Source organism: Solea senegalensis, linkage group LG9 (assembly GCF_019176455.1).
Source record: "Solea senegalensis isolate Sse05_10M linkage group LG9, IFAPA_SoseM_1, whole genome shotgun sequence".
Lineage (NCBI taxonomy): Eukaryota > Metazoa > Chordata > Actinopteri > Pleuronectiformes > Soleidae > Solea > Solea senegalensis.
Window position 1 is genome coordinate 14,881,353 of NC_058029.1, and position 20,899 is coordinate 14,902,251.

The 20,899-nt window shown below is 41.3% G+C and overlaps 2 long non-coding RNA genes across 3 annotated transcripts in view; one reads left to right on the top strand and one right to left on the bottom strand.

Annotated features, from left to right (window-relative positions):
• The window catches only part of LOC122774950, a 94,752-nt gene extending 74,269 nt beyond the window's left edge, over positions 1–20,483 (top strand). For both annotated transcript variants that reach the window (XR_006361035.1, XR_006361036.1), the window contains exons 5-7: positions 13,546–13,592; positions 16,543–16,658; positions 18,762–20,483. This is a non-coding gene — a long non-coding RNA (uncharacterized LOC122774950). The remainder of the gene's footprint in view (positions 1–13,545; positions 13,593–16,542; positions 16,659–18,761) is intronic.
• The window catches only part of LOC122774951, a 170,434-nt gene that overhangs the window by 72,406 nt on the left and 77,129 nt on the right, over positions 1–20,899 (bottom strand). Inside the window, exon 3 of the long non-coding RNA XR_006361037.1 lies at positions 506–614. This is a non-coding gene — a long non-coding RNA (uncharacterized LOC122774951). The remainder of the gene's footprint in view (positions 1–505; positions 615–20,899) is intronic.

A 20,899-nucleotide genomic window follows, 5' to 3' on the forward strand; every position in this document is an offset into this window, starting at 1 on the left:
CCCTTTAAAGTAATATTGAACTGTGATAATGCTATCACGTGGTGCACTGTAGTAGGTGAATGGTAATTCACATAAAGTCACTGATCAGCCTATCGCTGGTTGCCAGTTAACTGTTTTGTACTTTACAGGAAACACATGTTAGTTATTACCAAGCCTCAGATGTAATATATTACAGAGGATCAATCAACATTCTGTTTTCAAGTAAACAAATATGGCAGATCAGCCCCCAAACACCAATCATCAAGTACGTCACCATGTTCATTCCCACACCCTGTTCGGAAAATATTACTGCTGCTACTGCTATAATTCTTTCCACCATAATCACCCCATTTATTTTCTAAGTTGTCATCAAAACGAGGACTTAAGTTAAACCCATCACACATGGAACCAAAATGGCAAACAATGTCATTTGATTGTGAACAGGGCAAAAAGAGAAGATTGAAATGGGAAGAGGCCAACAGACAAGCACATTTAACCATCAACAAGTGTATAGAGGCAAGCTTACGTTATTTGTCTTTGAGTCTTCTCTTATTCTTCTCATGGTACATCGATCCAGAACACCGTCAGCTGATTTCTTTGCATGTGCTTCTTTGTGTTAGAGAGTAAAGCCGGAGCTGTGAAAAATAAAGAAGAACATAAAAGAAAAATGTTAATTAAATCAAGTTGGAATAATCACATTTTGCCAGACTCTTGTGTTATGATTTCATCTCACTGGGAAAGAGAAGACAACAAAGGAACTGTGAAATCTAAGCGGTTGTTGATCTACTTTACCCAATAAAATCTTATTAAATCTTCCCCTTCAAAACTGGAATGGCATTCTGAAACTGCTGGTTGGAATTTTAATCAATCCCTTGCAACAAAAATACAATACAGAAAACCAATGAAGCATGTAAATGGCATGTAAAGCTTATATTCATTCTCTGGATCCTAATCAAACACAGCCAGATTATGAAAAGGCGTAGTCGATTTGTCCCGACTTATACCACACATTACTTCAGATCAGATGAGATTAGAGTTATAGAGAAAGAAAGAAAGAAAGACGGGAACATCCGATTCAAGTTAGCAGTTCAGCACCTCAAACAAACAAAGAAACAACAAAGTTTGCTCATTAACAAGTCACTAAGTTGCAAAGGTCGAGACGTCAATAACACCCTCTGTAATTCTGCAAATTCAATTACTCTGCAACACAATCACAATCACAATCACAGGGAACCAAAGGTAAATCTAACTTTGAGAAATTTTAATGGTAATTTAACATTTTCTTTTAATGACATCTTACCGACTTGGATGGCCTCGATTATTTATTTTACCATTGTGTTTTTATAATACGCTTGCAGTTGTTCTCGTTGACAGCTACCGTCACCTTCACAGAAAGCAATTAGCACCAACAGTGAAAGAACTGTTACCGAGTTTTTGTTTGTAAAAGCCAAACTTCCTGTGCTACGATGATGTCGTGCAAAGTCTTACAACATGACTGAGGCAGTGAGGATAACAGAAATGACCAGGCAAGAGAGAAAACTCTCGTTATATGATAAAGAATGGGGTTTCAATAACTACTCATTAGTCAAATCAAGTGACAGAAAATTCTTTCGGGCCATTTTCTTGCAAACAGTATATATTGTTATACATGCAAAAAAATAAAAAGCACCAGAAAAGAAAAAGTGGCCATAAACCACATAAATGTACATTTGAATATAGCTCTTTAAGCACTAAATTGGGATGTGCGGCGTCAAGATGGGCAAATTGGGACATCCTTGTTGTTATGGAGATGGTTTTGGCAAGGAAAATGGCATGGCTCATGTATTATGCTAAAAAAAAAAAAGAAAAGTGAAAGTGAATGCTGATGCTATAAGCAGGAAATTGGAGTAAATTGGCACATTCTCCCAGCTTTACATGAATTGTGCTCGCGCTATTGTCAGGGCGTAGCAGGGTGACAGACAGATGGGAGAGGGCTGACACATGTTTTTGGATGAGTTTAAAATTCAAATGTTCCTCATGTGTGAATACAGACACCTGGGGTAATCAACTGGCTGTGTGTGTGTGTGTGTGTGTACGAGGTGTGAGTGGCATCCAAGGCTGTGTTTACCCATAAGCCTCTCTGTCCCTGCTTGTCTGGTTGTCAGGGTGTCTCCCTTGCTATCCAGTGTCAGGTACACTGTCATGTTTGCTGACTTATTAGGAATCATGCTGGTAGAAAAAAAAAAGGTTTGCCACAGAGGTTTAAATTATGGAGACGATGCATTTATTTCTTTTTGTGCTCCTGGTCTGCCTGATCTCAGAGCTATTAAAAATGCATTCATTGGTAATACCCTCCCACTCGTCCTTCTCCATCTTTCTTACCCTTTCTCCCTTAGTAGCACACTCATTTTCTCAATGGTATCTGTGTCTCTTTGTGTCAGTTCACTTCATTTCATTGGCATGGGGTGTGATTCACTGTCTCTATCTCTCTTTGTTCAGTTTGTCTCTCCTTTCATTGTGTGCCTCCTTTCCTCTCTCTCTCGCTCACTCTCTCTTCAAAAAAAAAAAAAGTCTGGCATGAAATCGAGACAGGAGAGCGCCTGCTGTTTTTTTCTGACACACTCTTCCTTTCTTAAATCCAAACCAACTGAGGCGAAATCAGGTTATTACCTTAGCTGGGTTTCTTTTTTTGTGTATGCCTCTCACCCATTCTTTCATTCAAGGTCTATGAAATTCAACTCTTTGAAAAGAAACACAGGGCAGCTGGTCAGTCAGAAGAACAGGTGTGTGTTTGTTGTGAAAGCGGAAAACGAGGAAAAAAATAAATTCTGCAATGTGTGAGATCGACATCTGACAGGGCTTGTGTGCATATGCTTTGTTTCTCTCTCCCATACACACTCATGTGTAGTTTAGTTTATTTTGCCGTTTGTATTTATTTTTCAAAACCACCTTCCATCCGAGGAGAGAAATAAGCACTGACCACAACATTTGTCTGCCATGTGATCTTGGAAACATATCTACAAAAGAAAAACAACTTCTGTACCATGGGGGCAAAGAGGGGAGATCTGAAATGTTTCATAATCAAACTTCAAACAACTTCAAATAACTTCTAAAAGTGAGAGGGGGATGAAAGAGGTACAAAATAAAGAGCCAACTTTTGTTGAAGGTGACAGGGGTGGACGGAGGGATGGAAAGAAAAGAGAAACTGGTGATTTTAGAGCAAGCTTCAAAACGTCCGTTCTGAAGTGATAGATGATGGACGGTTGAAAAAAAAAAAATGATGAATGAAATCATAATACATAGGAAGGGCTAAAGAGTTGAAGGAGAATTGTCCCAAAAAAACAAAGGGCGGTCAGGAAATAGCACGGCGCCGAAGTCAAGCGCAGATAAACAACCGCTGCTCGAGATGGATGATGGAGATGAACGAATGGCTGTATAAGTGATGGATGATGAACATTGATGACGGATGAGTGAGTGATTGGAGGAGCAGAGAGGGAGGGAGAGACTTGTAAACACGTCTGAATAACCTCAGAAGAGTGGCGAAAGCTGCGGGCGGTAAGGATGGATGATTGTGATGCAAAAGATAAAACGAAAGCCAGAAACACTAACCTACTTTAGTAACCTTCACAAGGGACAGAGGGGGAGTCCAAATCTGAATGACTGAGGGAGGAATGATTAAGATAAATAATGAAAATCAAGACAATGGAAAGAGCCATGGAGGTCACAGACGCGAAATAAAAACAGTGATAATGATGAAATCCACTCAGATCTTGTACAGTGATGGTTCAGAAGGAATGATGTGTGTGTTTGTCACTACAGCGATCATGTGATGGGGTCACATGAGCCTTGTATTGACACTTTTGTGTGTTTGTGTGTGTGTGTGTGTGTCCGCCAGTGACAGCTCCACCACATCATCACAAGACTTGCTCACAACGGACCTACGAACACAGTTGACCACTTGTCCAGAGAGGAAAGCCACGAAAAGAAACCAGACTAGCGCAGATGTAAGGTTGTGTTTAACAGCGGCCTCGCTTAGACTGCTTCATTTAACAGAAAAAGAAAAAAAAAAAAAAGAAACGAAAATATTTGCAAAACCAGCGTGTTTTTCACTCCAATCGGACTGATTTATTCACTTGAATATATCTGGAGTTCATCACCGCCTGCTATGTGGAAGTTCCTTTCTGGTGTAATTCACCTGATATGTTTTCAAACTAGAGGGACAAGGCCCGGTATAGAGCTACACAAACATAAGGAAAAGGCATGGCAATGAAAATATATACGGTGTAAAAAAAAATGTCATGACGGTGCGAACCTCCGAGCCACATCAAACATTTCCCTCACAGAAGAAGGCGGTGTTAAGTTTGCTACAGGTGTGGCTCAAGCTTGTTATCGTTAAGTCATTTTTAGCTGCTCAGATCCCCACAGCATGTTATGTTTTTATACAACACATGTGTTCAGTAATTCAGGTTTCACACTCTTTTTAACCATTTCTCCTAATGTCGCAGTAATACACCCGCTTTCGAATTACAGTATTTAACAGTTTCTGGAAGGATTTGAAAATATCTGCCTGACACGTGTGATTTAATGCCTCGGCAAATCTTACTCCGGGATTGATGAATGAAATGAATTCATGACTTTTTCCAAATGACCTTCAGTCCCTCGCGGTGAGAGCGAAACAGGGATGTGCTGTGTTCATCCCGGCGGCCCATCCTCTCACCTGTGCAAATGACGGTGTGTGTAAACAGCCCGGGTCACTCATTTCATGTGGTAAGCCACTTCCCTGCCTGGGACAGGGTCTACTCAGGAGAAATAAGCCGTTTCCTGTTCACTGAAGGAACGATATGCTCCACTGTAACCTACTGTAATACATTCCAGGTGGTGGGTGGATGTTGCCGGAGAATGTGTAGGAACGGCATATTTATGAAGTTAGAGTGAAACACTTGAGTTTGTTGGCTTAATGAATTGAAAACGCAAACTCTTTACGAGATGTTTCCAAATGGGTCAGGATGAAATCGGGGATTTGGTACTTACAAGTAAAACCTTCATGAACATAACTCCCACTAAGGGGGCGAGGTGATTATGGACAGGTGACACCCGGCTGGACTCCATCCTTTTAATTTCTTTCTTTCTTTCTTTACATTCACGCTGAATACAGACACGCTGATCATATAGATGCGATCCTTGCTATATCTGCACTCATCCAGCGACGTCTTCAGATCCTCAAGACCAGAAAGCAGGCTGAATCGTTCCTCAACGGTTAGATGTAAGTGAATACTTGCTTATCAGACAGATCACCTTCGAGAAGGCGCGAGAAAAGACACTATTCCTAATTGGTTTATATCGTATCTCTGAGAAACATATAGTCTCCTGTCACTTTGTCACATGATTTGATGTATATTTAATGAACCGTATTCCAAACTCAAGCAAAGTTGGATGCGATCTAATCTCAGTGACGGCTCCTTTTTTGCCGGCTGTCTCCTCCATATCTTCCGCAGTGATTTGCATGTTACACAGCACAAATGTTCTGTCGATTTAAAAATACACAACGTTGTAAACTATATCAAATATGAACGCTGACATTTTTTTGACGAGTACGCACTACATATTGCTTTAATTATAAACAAATAATGAATCATTTATCGTAGGTTTAAATATTAAAAAAAGTTTTACAGTGTACTTGAAGTGTACGAGTGAGCAAAAATCATAAATATGCAATGTGTTAGAGTGTTCATAATAGGTTATGTGATATGTGTTAGTGCTTTAGATGGATCACTATACATAATACTGTCAATGTTTTAACTGTTTTGTCAATTCAAACTAAATTTGCACTGCTCTTTTTCCCAAGCTTGACCTTATGTGTGCGTGTGTGTGTTTGTGTGATAAAGACACATTCCTGCCAGAGTGAAGGCATGTCCAAGCTAATCCTCAGGCCAAAGCAGACACACGGTTAAGTTTCCATGACCTAAACTCCATGCTGTTTAAACACACACACACACACACACACGCACACGCACAATCATTTTTCCTCCCGCTCTCTCAGCTGCAGCATTTTGTCAATTACCATGTGCTTCATTGTCAACCCACAGAGGAAAAGCCTACCATGTTTCTGTAATGCCACAGGAGTTCTGTAGTCTTCAGAGCAATTACATCAATTAGCTCACATTTAAATGGTTTCCAGAGAGAACCACCTTGGCTAATAACAGTCCAACGAAGGGACAACCAACCAATTAATCTCACTCTTAATTGCTCAGCAGGTACAGTCAATCACTCATAACCTCATTCTCTGTGTGTGTGTGTGTGTGTGTGTGTGTGTTTTTTCCTCTTCTTTTCTCGCTCTCAGCTCGCATTCAGCATTCAGCGGGCCTGACTCACCACCTGTCAATCAAATATGAACTCACCATTCCACCCCTGGAGAGGTGCAGGTGCATACCAGTGTGTTGACATCATGTCCACGCTGCGAGTCAGCACATTTGGCTCCTAACATATCACTGAGAAGAAAAAAAACAAACCCTTGTTGAGACGAAACGGACAGAGCAAGAGAGATAGACAGAGAAGCACGGAGGGAGCGGCAAAGAAAATCCCACAAGTTAGTGAGAACCTTTAAAAAAAAGTATGTAGACTATGCTGTACTGTAGAGTAATAATGGATTGTTGGATCCATGTGCTACACATTATCATTATGTGTAATGTTATTATGATATAGAGATTACTTTATGTGCAACTTTCTGCTCCTTGTTCGTATGTAGTGAAAACACACATAGGAGTGAGGTAGTAAAATAAATAATTATAGATTATATCAATCTAGTATTAATCCCAAAAATAAAAAATATAAATCATGTCGTATGATCTGATAAAGCAGTGATGGAATCTGTTTCCCTTACTTAAAAGTGCTTCATAGATGACATGTGCCAAGTGTCATGAGCCCCTGAGTGTCCTTTGTCATAGAGATGCAGCCTACAATTGACAGTACGGAGACTTTCAACGAGCACCATAGATCAGAATAACCAGCAAAGAAATATGTGAGGCCTGGGTTGTGTCTGAAAGTAGCAGGAGCTTCTCAGCACTCGGAGAAAGCAGGGTATTACAGATGGAACACAGACAAAATGTCACAAGGGTTTCCCAAATTATAGTCTTTGAGGTTGAGAAGTCCAGACTATTAAGTGCAGCCAGCAGAATGTGTTCCTTATTTTTTGGCTTTCATTTTTCAAGATGTTTTGTTGCAGGTGGTTTAGGTCACACCAGTCCACAAAAATGTCCACCACCCTCTGGTGCTCTGTCTGCCTTGCCTCTGTAGTCAACACATTGCAGTGTTGTACCTCCGGGGCAGATTTTGCAGGATAAAACGGAAAGGCCCGTCTTTCAAAAGCTTGAATGCGTGCTAAACTTAAAAGTGCGGTGGAGTGACTTCCTTGGGTACAGGAAGAAAACAGGACGCATCAATTCTCCTTAATGTTGTCATTTAAAAGTCTGACTGCTGGGCTCATAACCATTTTCACGACGCCTCTTAGCAAAAGTCTGACACAGAATGACACCATATTATTATTTCATTCTCATTCTCTGGGGCAGCCCGTGGCCAAGCGGAAAGGGAACTTTGCTCGTAATCAGAGGGTTGCCGGTTCGAGTTCCTGCCAGATCAAGGGCTGGGGTAACCCTTGAGCAAGGTACCCAATCCCCATGGCTCACTGTTAATTGGATAATTTAAATTGACCCCAGCAATGGGGGGGCACAGCCGGTGCCGGTCCCGAGCCCGGATAAATGGTAGGGTTGCTTCTGGAAGAGCATCTGCTGTAAAAATCTCTGCCAAATCAAATATGCGGATCATCCGCTGTGGTGACCCCGAGAGAGGGAGAAGCCGAAAGGGGAAAAAAAAAAAATGTTTTTAGCACATTGACTTTAAGATTTCTTACATAGCAATGCTCACCACATACATGTGTTAGCAATCTATCCCCAGTTGTTACAGTAATTCAGATAAATATCTTTATTTACTCATTAAACAATGTGTTTTGAATGGTCCACTCTTTATAAAGTGGTCCACCGCAGTCAGTTCCTCTGACAAAGCAATGCAATAAAAAAAAAAGAAAGAAAAAAAATCCAGTTCCTAATGAAAATGAGCCCATAGTTTACAAATCCCCACACATTTGTTTGTCTTCCAAAGCAACTGTATGTTACATTTACTCTGGCAAACCCCGCCAATGAGATTACCTTTAAACAGGTAATCTCATTGAGACCAAGGGTCTCATTCACATGAGATTTGTTTAGAGCATAAATAACAACATTTACTTACAGACGTTCTTAACACTGCAATTAATTCAAGTTAAAGTGGCAAGTAATTACTACTCTTGCATTGCTCTTGAAGTCGCTGGGCCTGATTGTAGCAGTTTGAGTCAGTGACTATGAGGAAAAGACCTATAGGCAATACGTGAGTGCCACTCGTCATTGCAGTTGAGCAAGCATGTCAGATCAAAACCAAGGCGATTGTGATAATCCCTGTTCCCAAAAAGCCAAGGACCACAGGACTCAATGACTACAGACCCGTCGCCCTGACCTCTGTTGTTATGAAGTCCTTTGAGCGTCTTGTGCTTTCACACCTGAAAGCCATCACCAACCCCCTCCTGGACCCACTGCAGTTTGCCTACAGAGCCAACAGGTCTGTAGACGATGCAATTAATCTGGCCCTCCACCACATCCTCCAGCACCTGGACTCTGCAGGAACCTACGCCAGGATCCTGTTTGTGGATTTCAGCTCTGCCTTCAACACCATCATCCCGGCTCTGCTCCAGGAGAAGCTCTCCCAGCTGAGCGTGCCTGACTCCATCTGCAGGTGGATCACTGACTTCCTGTCTGACAGGAAGCAGCATGTGAAGCTGGGAAAACATGTCTCCGACTCACAGGTCATCAGCACCGGATCCCCCCAGGGCTGCGTTCTTTCTCCTCTGCTCTTCTCCCTGTACACAAACAGCTGCACCTCCAGTCACCAGTCCGTCAAGCTCCTGAAGTTCGCGGACGACACCACCCTCATCGGACTCATCTCTGATGGTGACGAGTCCGCCTACAGGTGGGAGGTTGACCAGCTGGTCACTTGGTGCAACCAAAACAACCTAGAGCTCAACGCTCTAAAGACAGTGGAGATGATCGTGGACTTCAGGAAGAACTCAGCCTCACCTGCACCCATCAACCTCTGTGACTCCACAGTTGACACTGTGGATTCCTTTCGCTTCCTGGGAACTATCATCACCCAGGACCTCAAGTGGGAGCTGAACATCAGCTCTCTCATCAAAAAAGCCCAGCAGAGGATGTACTTCCTGCGGCAGCTGAAGAAATTCAACCTGCCAAAGACAATGATGGTGCACTTCTACTCCTCCATCATTGAGTCCATCCTCACCTCCTCCATCACCATCTGGTACGCTGCTGCCACGGCCAAGGACAAGGGCAGACTGCAGCGTGTCATTCGGTCTGCAGAGAAGGTGATCGGCTGCAATCTTCCATCTCTCCAGGACCTGTTCGCCTCCAGAACTCTGAGGCGTGCAGGAAAGATTATGGCTGATCCCTCCCACCCCGGACAGAAACTCTTTGAGTCACTCCCCTCTGGCAGGAGGCTGCGGTCCATCAGGACCAGAACCTCACGCCACAAGAACAGTTTTTTCCCGTCTGCTACTAGCCTTATCAACAAGGCCCGGAGACCCCCCCTGACACTCTGACTCCTCACACTCCTCCTCTGCCTCTACATGTCACATTATCATTACATCCTTTTATGCGTTATATTAACGTCATTACTATTACTTATTACACTTTGCACTGTTACTCACTTCTGCCCAGTCGTACTGCTCTTTACTGCTCTTTACTGCTCTTTCTGTAGTGCTCTTTTTCATCTTTAAAAACATTTATATACTGTGTATATATACGTTTACTGTTCACTTTTAAAAATTTTGTATGCTTGTTATGCGCCAATGACACCAGAACAAATTCCTTGTATGTGCAAATCGTACTTGGCAATAAAGCTCTTCTGATTCTGATTCTGATTCTGATTCTGATATAATGTCAGTAAGCAATCATGCCTATTATAGCCACTCACCAGTGAAAACAGACATGTAACATAATGCATGCGTGAAATAATGTATTATGTCCAAGAGGGGAAAGACTTTCTCCAAGTTAGTTGTTCTTAACTCTCTTATTTCTAAAAAAGAAAAAGCTTTGAAAGTACATTCGGAGAGTCACCTTGCTGTGCCTATTGCTGCATCCAGGCAGACATCATAATTGCCTCGGCATGAGAGTTGCCTCTAAATTGAGGTGTGAGTGTGAGAGTGGATGGTTGTTTGTCTCTATGTAGCCTTGTGATAGACTGGCAATATGTCCAGGGCGTACCCCGCCTTTGCCAGCTGAGAGTGACACATCGCCCGAGTGACCCTCATGTGGAGGATGGATGTTCAAATGCATTTGTCCAGATGAACAGGCAAAGGACACCATTTGAAAGGAGTTTACATACATTGTCTTCTCAAAAGTAACTGTTGGACCAGCTTCCAAAACGGGCCTGGGAAGCCTATGGCTAAGTAGAAGGGAACTGGGCTTGCAAGGTGGGTTGCCGGTTCAAATCCCAGGCCAGAGTGTCCCTGAGCGAGGTACCCAACCTCCAATTGCTCCACCAGTAGTCAGTGAATATAGTGTATTCACTTATGGTGTGTAAAAAAGGATGGGTTGAATTTAAATGTACTATTACTAATTGGTGTGTGTGTGCAAATAAAAGTAAGTCTAATAATAACACACATCGGCCTGTCTGCAAGAGTATTAGACATTAGTACTTACAGTATATTTACTGCACACATATTCCTGTGGCAGAACATTGCATATTGGTCCTTTAAGCTACACAATTTTCCAATTATCAGGTGCGGAGTGGGACTACACAAAAAGTACCAAAATGTATTATTTACTGAATCTGTTATTTAAAGTTTAAAAAAAGGTTGTGCAGTGTTGCTTTAAACCCTCCTTCAAAGACATCCATTTAGCTCCTTCAAAGTGTGTCAAAATGTTGTTGAGTCAGTCACTGCGCACACAGCTGTTCCTCTGTCAGCCATATGTATGTGTGAGAGACATATTGTCAGTCATTAGTTGAAATCCACAGCATCATGATTACACGTTATATGCCTTATGTGGCATCCGAAACACCCCCATGATGCGAAATATTGTTTGAAAATATTGTTTTCCCTCAGTGATGTTTAATTGTTCCCCAACCAATCTGTTTGTTCCACTTTTCATTCTGGTTCCCACCACTAATTAGGAATGGGGATTTAACTGCAGATGACTTAAGTGCGGGACCCGAACACACCCAGCCATTATAAAAAACCCAGGGACACATAATGTGGTGTGGGTTTGGCCACCAGAGCCATGGGGTGGAGAGACAGGAGGGGTGGAGTGTGTGGGGGGGAGACTGTGAACTGTTCCTCTCAGTTGCTCTTTGAATTGTTGTTTGTGGCCTTTCTCCCCTTCAGCCTGTCATGAGATGTTTCTCTCTCCCTGTTTTGAAATAGTTTATTCTTTGTTTTTCTTCAGCTCTTTGGCTCTTTTCCACTTGTCCCCTAGTCTCACGTTGTTCTTTACCCTCTACCCACATCCCATCTCTTTCTCGCTCACCCTCCCATGCTCTTAGTAAGACCTAATATGAACTTTTGACAGGAGCTGGGATCTTTGTTTTATTGCCACTGTTACTGCGAATGTCCTCATAAATCTAATGCTGTAATGCCTTTGAATCCCCTTCTAGGCCTTGCAACCCAAAATACACACACACATACACACACATACACACACACACATGGTTGCGCAGCAATTTTTAAAAAATCCTCATGACCAGTTAATCCCTAAACCTAAACTTAAACACCACTGTAAGAAATTAGGTTCTGCCTCGTTAGGACCAGGTTTTGGTCTACTACTGGTCCAGATGAGGTAACACATACTGACACACTTTCTCTCACGTACACCAAACACATGCACTGTTGCTCACGCAGATGTGATATGTGAGAACGAGGGCTTTGAGGTTGTTTGTGCTCGCATCAGACACAGCAGCTCCAGTGTTTGTTTGCAATTTCCACTGGCTCCAGTCCACTCCACCAAACCCATGGGAATTTGTGGATCAGCATCTTCTCAAAAAGCTCTTGGGCGTCAAAGTGTATGACTGAGCACAGGGAGAGAGAGAGTGCAGAGGGTGCAGTTATAGGTCATTATTTCTTCTTGGCATTTTCTGATGTGTTCTGTATTATCCAGTTAATTGTGCATGGTGACATCATTGGAGAGGCAGTCTGAATAACCAGATGAGATTGTCCTCAGCTTTCCTCTGTGGAATCTATCCCGTGTCAATTTGCGAATCTCTATGTTGTGATTTTGACCATATGTCCAAATTTACCCTCCTACCATACTCATAACATTATAGAATGGGTCGATACTGGAGCTATGCTTTTGCAAAACTCTTCACACAGTCTGCAGTCTCAATGTGCATCTCACATCTCAACAGTTAGTCTCACCTCCAAAACACATCATACACACAACACTGGCAACCCGTCTCACTCAGGAAGTAAACACTGTCACTTTGAGCACACTGAACTATGAAATACTAACAGCAGAGAGCATTATATAAAAAAAAGTTTGAATGTTTTCATGAGGAATCTGTATTTTATTATAATATATGTATATATATATATATATATATATGTATATATATACAGACATTCAGTGGCTGTACTTGATTATTGCAGCAAGAATGAATCAACAATGCAGCTATTCAGTTACATTTGTAGTGCATTTCCATAGTGATTTCCAGTAAAAATAAACAGTTTACTGTAAACAAAAAATGCTGAATCACAAAAACGTAGGGCTAGAATACAAATTAAAAGAAGACACAATTTCATATTCACTCCACCTCCTCTGAAAATGATTATTATCATTTACTTTTATTGTCAATAGGCAGAAGAAGAAGGAGGCGATTTTTAAAATGATTTAAATGGTTTCCCATCGTTCTTTTGGGAACAAAGTGAGTAAGCGTTGGTGAAATGTGCCACACAAAAGTGCATTGTTTTGCAGGTGGTGGACTCTGTGACTGAGAGAGGAGTTCATGAATTTCGGTAACTGTGGTCACTGAATACATTTTGTGTGAAAGCAATGGAAAAAAAAAAAGGATTCACAGTTTGCTCCACATGCACTTCTGTTTTGCTGACTGAGTTTTGAACAATGCTTGTTAGCAATTGAAAACCAAAAAAAACAGTCAAAAAATAAAAATAAAACACAAGTACTTCATAGGGATGAGCTCCCCTCATATGTGATTGCTTGCTGTTGGGTTTTGCATTGTGTTTGAATGCAGGTCTTGGTGTTAATATTCAGAATAGTGCCTGCAGGGGTGTTTGTAATCATCATATAAAGCTACAGTACATACAGTCAATTATTTAATGTGTTTCCCTTTACTTCCTCTTCACACTGTGCACTGCAGCAGGATTTATAGTACAAGTCATTAAGTTCAGTTATCATTCATAAGCTGGAAGCAGCTGAAACTGTGCATGTAAGGAAAGATTAAAGCGCACAATCTCAACACAGTTACTTTATCTTCCAGGTGTGGCAGAGGGAAAGATCTAGTCTCGTCTAGACAGGACTGTCAGGGTAAGTGTTACATTTTCTCTTTGTACTCTAATACAGTACACAATACCTGTCTGTATTTGCACTTCTCTCTCTTTCCATCTCTTACTTCTGTAGCCCGGTTTTTTCTCTCTCTCTCTCTTGTTGTCTGTGTCTCCATCTCTCTTGTCTCTTTGGTCCTACAGCTGATTACATGAATAATTTACAGGATGTAAATCCTCAGCAGCTGCTCTCTGTTTGCTGGGTTGCTCTCGGTGCTGCTCACTTTTTTCCCTCCATCAGGTTAACATGAGATGATTTTCTCCACCTTGTCCCCCCCTCTCTTGCCTCTTGTTTCGGTGCCTGAGGTCAAGCGCTCTCATACTCTCTTTCTCTCTAATTACACGGGTCTCACTTGCAACCCATAGGTTTGTCTTTCTTTACGCTAGAACCGGCCGAATCACATTTTCGTCTGTCATAACGGGGAATTTCACTCAAGTCCACAGACATGCGTTTGTCTCGGCGTACAAAGTGGCAATACAGTTACAATACGCTTTCACATTCTCACAATAAAGTCACTTATGTTAACTGGGATTTCATGTATTGTATAGTCAACTGGGAAGATTTCATTTCACTGTCAGTCCAAGGCTCACTGATTTAAAAAGCATCTCAAACTGTGCTGTCAAATTCGTTTTTTTTCCATCTTCTTTCTTTTCTTCTTTCAATCAAGTCCCTAGGTCAGACTCCAAGCATATTTTTTCATGTACCCGTCAAGTAATTTCATGTTCAAAAGACAGAATAAGAATGTGAAGAACATCTATCAAGAAATAGCACAAGGCTAATTCAAAAGAGAGAGAGAGAGAGAAATACATTACCTTTGGCGCTGTTAAATAATTTCTTTTTTCCCCATTCAGGGATTTTTTTTTGTTCGAAGCCAGAGTTGATCTCTCCAATATTAGTACTAATCTAACTTCAAGGGGTTGCAGTCATGTTAAAGCTCTTTTTAATTGTGATAAGGGATATGCTTCCATGCTTAAACCTGGCTCCTCTGTTCATCTGGACAGAATCCATAAATATGGAGGCCCCTTTTTCATTGGCAATTAAAATTAGAATTGGTCACATTTTTCACTGTCAGCCATTTCCTTTGCACACAAAGACACGTGTGGCCACACCGATATAAACACACACACACACACACACACACGAAGAGTCAGACACTGCCATGAACACATACACTCTCCAGATATCATAAATACAGTATAGATATGCACGGTGGTGTTTTTGCCAGTTAGTTACACTTAACACAATTGCTCTGTGTGATGCCCTTCAGACAACACAACCCCTGCACAACTAAAACAGTTAAAAGGCTTTTCCAGCTCTGCTCGTCTGGCAGGGCTGATGATTCACCACGGGCTTCCCTGTTGTTCCCGTGACACACGAGATGCAGGCAGTGATGTATTGTCCTGCGATAACACAATAAGATGAGTCGAGAGTGAATCACTCGTACCCTTGCTTGCTTTTGACATGGAGCATCTCTGGGACTTTAAAGCAGTAAAAGCAGAAATGTGTAATTTTGCCGCGACACAAAACAATTTGGTTATCAGTAACATAACGAGAGTGGCATGGAAATGCACTATTAGTTGCAATTGTTGTGTATGTTGGCCCACCTTATTTGCCTCAGTGATTCTCTTAAACCTACGACTTTCAGGCACCTCAAGAGTTAGTGTATTTCAAATTAAATAAAGAATATATACATATATATAGAGAGAGAGAGAGATTTATGAGAGACTTTTATCTGCGTCCAGTGCATGTGTTCAATTGGTAAAGGTCTTCTAGCCTTGATGACTGCACAAACTACTATCAACAGTCTTCATGCCTATAAATACTAATTCATGCACTGTTCTATATGCAGTGCTTTTTTTTTACCACACACCATTCAGACCCATTTCCATGCTGCTGGCACAGCTGCCAGCAGCAATTTGCAATTTGCAAGTATTTTGCCCAGGGACACACAGAAGCTGGAGAATGAAACCCTGACCTTCTGCTGTACCTACAGTTTGCACCAGCTCGTTCAGAAGTAGTTACATATTATTTTTTTACCTGCATATTTAAAATAAATAAATAAATAAATAAATCAAATAATAATGTTTCAACATCCTTGAGCCAATGCCTTCATGGTTGCCAAGTCCGAAGACTTCACTTAGAAACAGCTCAGAACAAATGTCTGAATATTGTGCGAATGGGTTTGACGAGATCATTACACCCATGACTCACAGATTATTTCACGTCATGGGAAACGTGCATGATGTTCAGATACGGGCGTTTCAATGACCTGAGACGCCCGTGTAATGGGTCATCAGTTTGCCTGAGAAAACCTCTTGGAGTGACATGTAGTGTATAAGTACCACTGCAGCCAGAGTTACAACTCTACACTTGACTGCGTGCAGCAGCTCTCACACTACACACCACAGCACAACTTTGCAGCGCAGTCAGTCAGGATCTTCAGACACGCGGCAAATCGCTCAAACCTTGGGGTATGGGACTTGTTTCTAAGTTTGAGAGAATCAACTATTAGTGACGGTGAAGGAGCAGAAGACGCTCCACTTCGGTTCGTTCCCCCTCACCTCAACCCATTACAGCGTGCCTTTAACACTGCAGTCAGTCTGGGTATTGAGTCTTGGCTGACACACTGTAGCTGGGTTGGTTCACCGCTTGTTTGGGACTCCGAGCCAAGCGCACACTTCTCATGTGTGGCTGTGTGTGTTTATGTGCAGGCATGTCTGTACATGTCTTTCCCCAGGCTTGTGTGCATAGACCGCATGTGCCTCTATGTGATGGCATGACCTGGTTGTGAGTCAATAGTATACACCTGCATGTGCAGAGAGTGAGGCTGTGAACCTTGGAGGGAAGTTTTCTTTCTTTCTTTCTTTCTTTTTTTTTTGGTGGTTGTTGTGCACTGTGGCCTCATTACCCAGGTGTTTACCCCCAACCACAGGAAGCACTTGTCAGTGACGACTGTCTGCCGACAAAAGTCGCCTGAGGGGAAGAGAGACAGGAGCGAGGACGAGAGAGAGGAGTGAGACAGAGGAAGGGAAAGTCACAGAAATACATGTGAGTGAATCAGTGAATCAATCAATCAATCAATCAATCAATCATTCTTTCATTAATGAACTGTATGTCTGTCTATCTGTGTCCATCTGCTTTCACGGTGTGTTTATGTCTGTAACTGTGTGGCTATGCCAATCAAATACTCACTGGTAGGTCAATGGGTTCCTCCACTCTTTCACCACTGGAGGGAGGGAGTGAGGGATACAGACGAGAGGAGAGGAGAGGAGAGGAGAGGAAAGGAGAGGAGACATACAAGCTGTTGACACGGATTTATGAGCTGATAGTGTCAAACTGCAAGCACAACAACAGCCTCCCTGTCTCTGCCTGTCTGCTTATGGGGAGGGAGAGACAGACAGGGACTGACAGAAAGGGTGGTGGTGGGGTGTTGAAGCAGCAAAACGAGTTGAAAAGAATGAGCAGAACCATAGAGTGGAAAAATAGGAGGAGGTAGAGGAAGACAGGAGTGTGGGGAGAGGCAGGAAAGGGATGTGATTTAATTTGTTTGGGGTTTCTTTTTTTTTTCCTTTCTTTTCTCCTGTTACAATATATTCTTTTCCATTCACACCCCTACTTCTTTTCTTCTCTCCTTCAACACCATCTTTGTATGAGCTGAACTTGATGTTGTCTTGACTGGGTGCTTTTGTTTTTGCTTATATGAATTATGTGGGTACGGAAGCCACAGGTTCACATATCCAACATAAAGAAAAGGCTATTTCTGGTTCTGGTCTCGTGTGAGCAGGGAGTTGGTGTCGAGGACTTTACAGAGACGATTGCGCACGCACACACTGGACAATAGAATTTCCTCCACCATGTTGTTGTGCCACATTAACGTCTCAGGGAAAGCCAGGCGCTGTGTTTTATAAGATGAGGTTATTACAAAGAACTGTGGACTATTGTATTTGTTTCTAACTGTAGGAGAATAAACAGAGTATTGATACATTTGAGCAGATGAGACAATTGTTCTTTGTGTGTCTGTGTGTGCGTGTGTCTGTGTGCATGCTCAGATTTGTCATAGTGAGTCATGACTGCAATGTTGACAGATGACACACACTGATAGAGTTGAACTGTCTGAGTGTTTGACGTACAGTACGAGAAACACAGTCTGGTGGGTAATTTTATCTCACTGCTGCTCTAAGCATAATCGCTCACCATTATAATCTCTCTCTCTGTTTTCGTTAGTTTGATTTCCACACAAACATCCTCTTTCGCGAGCTCATGTTAGATGTGTCGCAGGCTAAGTTGTAGTTGTGTTTTCCGACTCAAATTTCTTCTCAGTCAGACGTGTACACGTGTGTGTGTGCCTGCGTCTAAAAAGACATCTTTAAATAAGGTATCCGACTTTCAATCTTGGATATTGTATAATTGTGCCTAAAATATTATACTCTGTTAAATGTTATGTTTGTCGTAATAATAGTGATCCGGATGTGCAGGGTGCCAGACTGACATGATGGGAGACAGACAGCCAGACGGTGCAAAAGACATATACCCTCTGGGCATAATGTAGACTTCAAGTGATTTATGTGTCAGTTCCTGTTTAATAATATAGTATTAAAGAGTGGTGATTTGTGAGGCCCTTTTTGTTTTGCATAGAGGAGTAACTCGTCAGACTGCACTCTCCAAAATGCTGAGTGGAGATCACATCATGGCTATGTCGTGCAGATTTTCTGTCTCTGAGATAACTTGTTTTAGGTTCTGGCGCAACGTAAATAAAAGCGAGGTGACTTGAGATAACAGGTCAAAGTTTTTGTGTGGCACAATGCACGTCAGTGTGTCCAAATTCTTATTCAGATGATGACATGCGGGCCCCTCAGACAGATGCTCTGTATGCACGTCCCCTGCAGGCCACGTCGTTCTCTTGTTTAGGTTTCAAAACTGCGGAAGGTTTTTTTAAGGTCTACTTTTGGCAAGACCTGTTCCAGTTACATAATAGTGACTGCAAATGAAAAGTAACTTAGATAACGGGCAATACATTTTAGCGAAGAGCTTAAAGTATCCATTAGTCCCCTTTTATGTCACCCAGTGTGACCATCTCCTCCATTTCATTGCTAAGTGCATTATCTGTTTTATTGATATGTTTAGACATGTGTTTTCTTTACATCTGTGCAGGTGTGGAAAGTGACCTACAAAACACGGGGGAATGAAGACAAGGAGGAGGAGAACAGAGTGGTAAAAAGATAAACAAAGTAAAAAGGAATGTTCTGTGAGTACATGTCAAACAGTTGTTTGTCACTTAAAACATTTAATTGTTGTCATCCCCACTGTCACGTCCATCAACTGCATTTCAAGGGTTTTCATTTCAGTTTAGTAATGTCTGGTGGTTCTTATGTATTATATGGTGAGAATTATGTTAATTGTTGTTTGAAAAAGTTGTTTGAAAGTTCTTTCTTTTTTGTTTGGAAGAAATATATACTATGAATGCCATTCACTATACAAGATGCTCTAATGTTCTAATATTTCTCATCTACGTTATGTAGATTTGAAAAAAAAACAAAAAACACAATGTGTGCATCTGAGGACATTCCGGTACAAATGTATGTATATGACATCCGCTATGAAATAATATTCACAATTTGGTCGCAGGGGAGCAAAGACAACATTAAGGACATGTACTCATACAATATGCAAAGCTCTGCTGAGAAACATGCCCAGAATGTGAAAGAATGTGTACAGCATTTCACTTTCAACATTAAAACATAGATTATTCATGAATACTTAACATAACATAACAACAGTTATGCTGAACATTAGACATTCTATTAAAGGCAGTGTGTAATAATGTGAATATTTACTTGATGTTTGTATGTTTGCTTAGTTATGTTAAAGGTGTATTATGAAGAGGTTTTAAAAGTTCATGTACATTATGTACTTATGTATATACATATATATATGATTTGTACTGAAAGACCACAGTGTAACACGTTTTCTGCGAGGGTCAGGCATCAGAAATACCACAGCGAGGTTAGTCCTATCACAGCCATGCTGGGATCAGTTTGAGGTCTCCCTATCTGCCTCCTTCCATATTCGTCTGTGGTTACTAACCCCAGTTAAAGTGGGCAGATAGAGGCCCCCACTAGGTTTTCCATTGACATTTTATCACACTTCCTTTTCCTCTTCTCTGGGCCTCCACTCAGTCTACCAGACAGTCAAATCAAAGACATTGGTATATAACATTATGGTGCATAATGGATGGCTGCATTGCACCGCTGATGATATATAACCGAAGGTCTCCCAAGGAACTATAAGCTGAGCTGAGCTTTCCTTTAACGGCCACCGCAACTGAACATAAACGTTTGCCTCATACACTGATTGATTGAAGTGTGTCACAATGACTTATACTGAATGGTATGGAATGGAATGGAAGGCAAATTGAATTTACTTAAGTGTATGTGAGTGTTTTTTTTTGTTGTTTTTTTTACTTGAACTTAATGGAGATAAATAAAATCATTTACTGAAATTGTATGGGACTGAAGTGTCATTAAAATCATTTCTTAACCAGTTTGTCAAACTCTGTGTCACACAATGTTCTTTTTTCAAAGGTAGGTCACTCTTAATCATGTGTAAGGTCATTTAAAAGTTATCGTGAACAGTCTGTTCTTTTCTATGGCTTCAAGGTAGGGCGGAACAATTAATCGTGTGGTACAATATTTGTTAAAGCTAAAAATGTGTGAAATATAATTTAGTATAATATAATATTGACTTGTACATGTCTTATTCTACATGCTGAAGAGAAGATATTCAATGCTACCCAACAACAGGCCATATTTCTGAAAACCTAACACAATATTTACCAAACAAGCTGTAATATGAATGACTTCAATAAAGTAAGAAATCCCCTTGTTTCGATTTTATTCCTGATTTGCAGTGTCACATTCAGAATACTTCACTTAAAAGTAGGGCAAACAGTAAGTTACACGATTGTGAATTCAATTATATGTTCCCTACAAACCAAAAAGGCTTCACATAAGGTTTTTTTTTTTCTTCTTACATCTTACTAAATGTATGACCCGATTGTTTTTTTTGAAGGAGTTATGAAGAACCTCCACTCGTGCATTCTGTTCATTCTTCAGTAAAACATCATCCTTACGCTCTTCAGTGTCAAATTCTCCTCTGCTTTCCCACTTCAGCTACTTCAGCACTACAGGCTCTTTGCTGTGCCAAACAACACACGAAAATAGTCGTACTTGACACATGCATGCTGGGAAGATAGGCTGGGCCATCTCAAGCCATTAGCAAAATAAGGATTG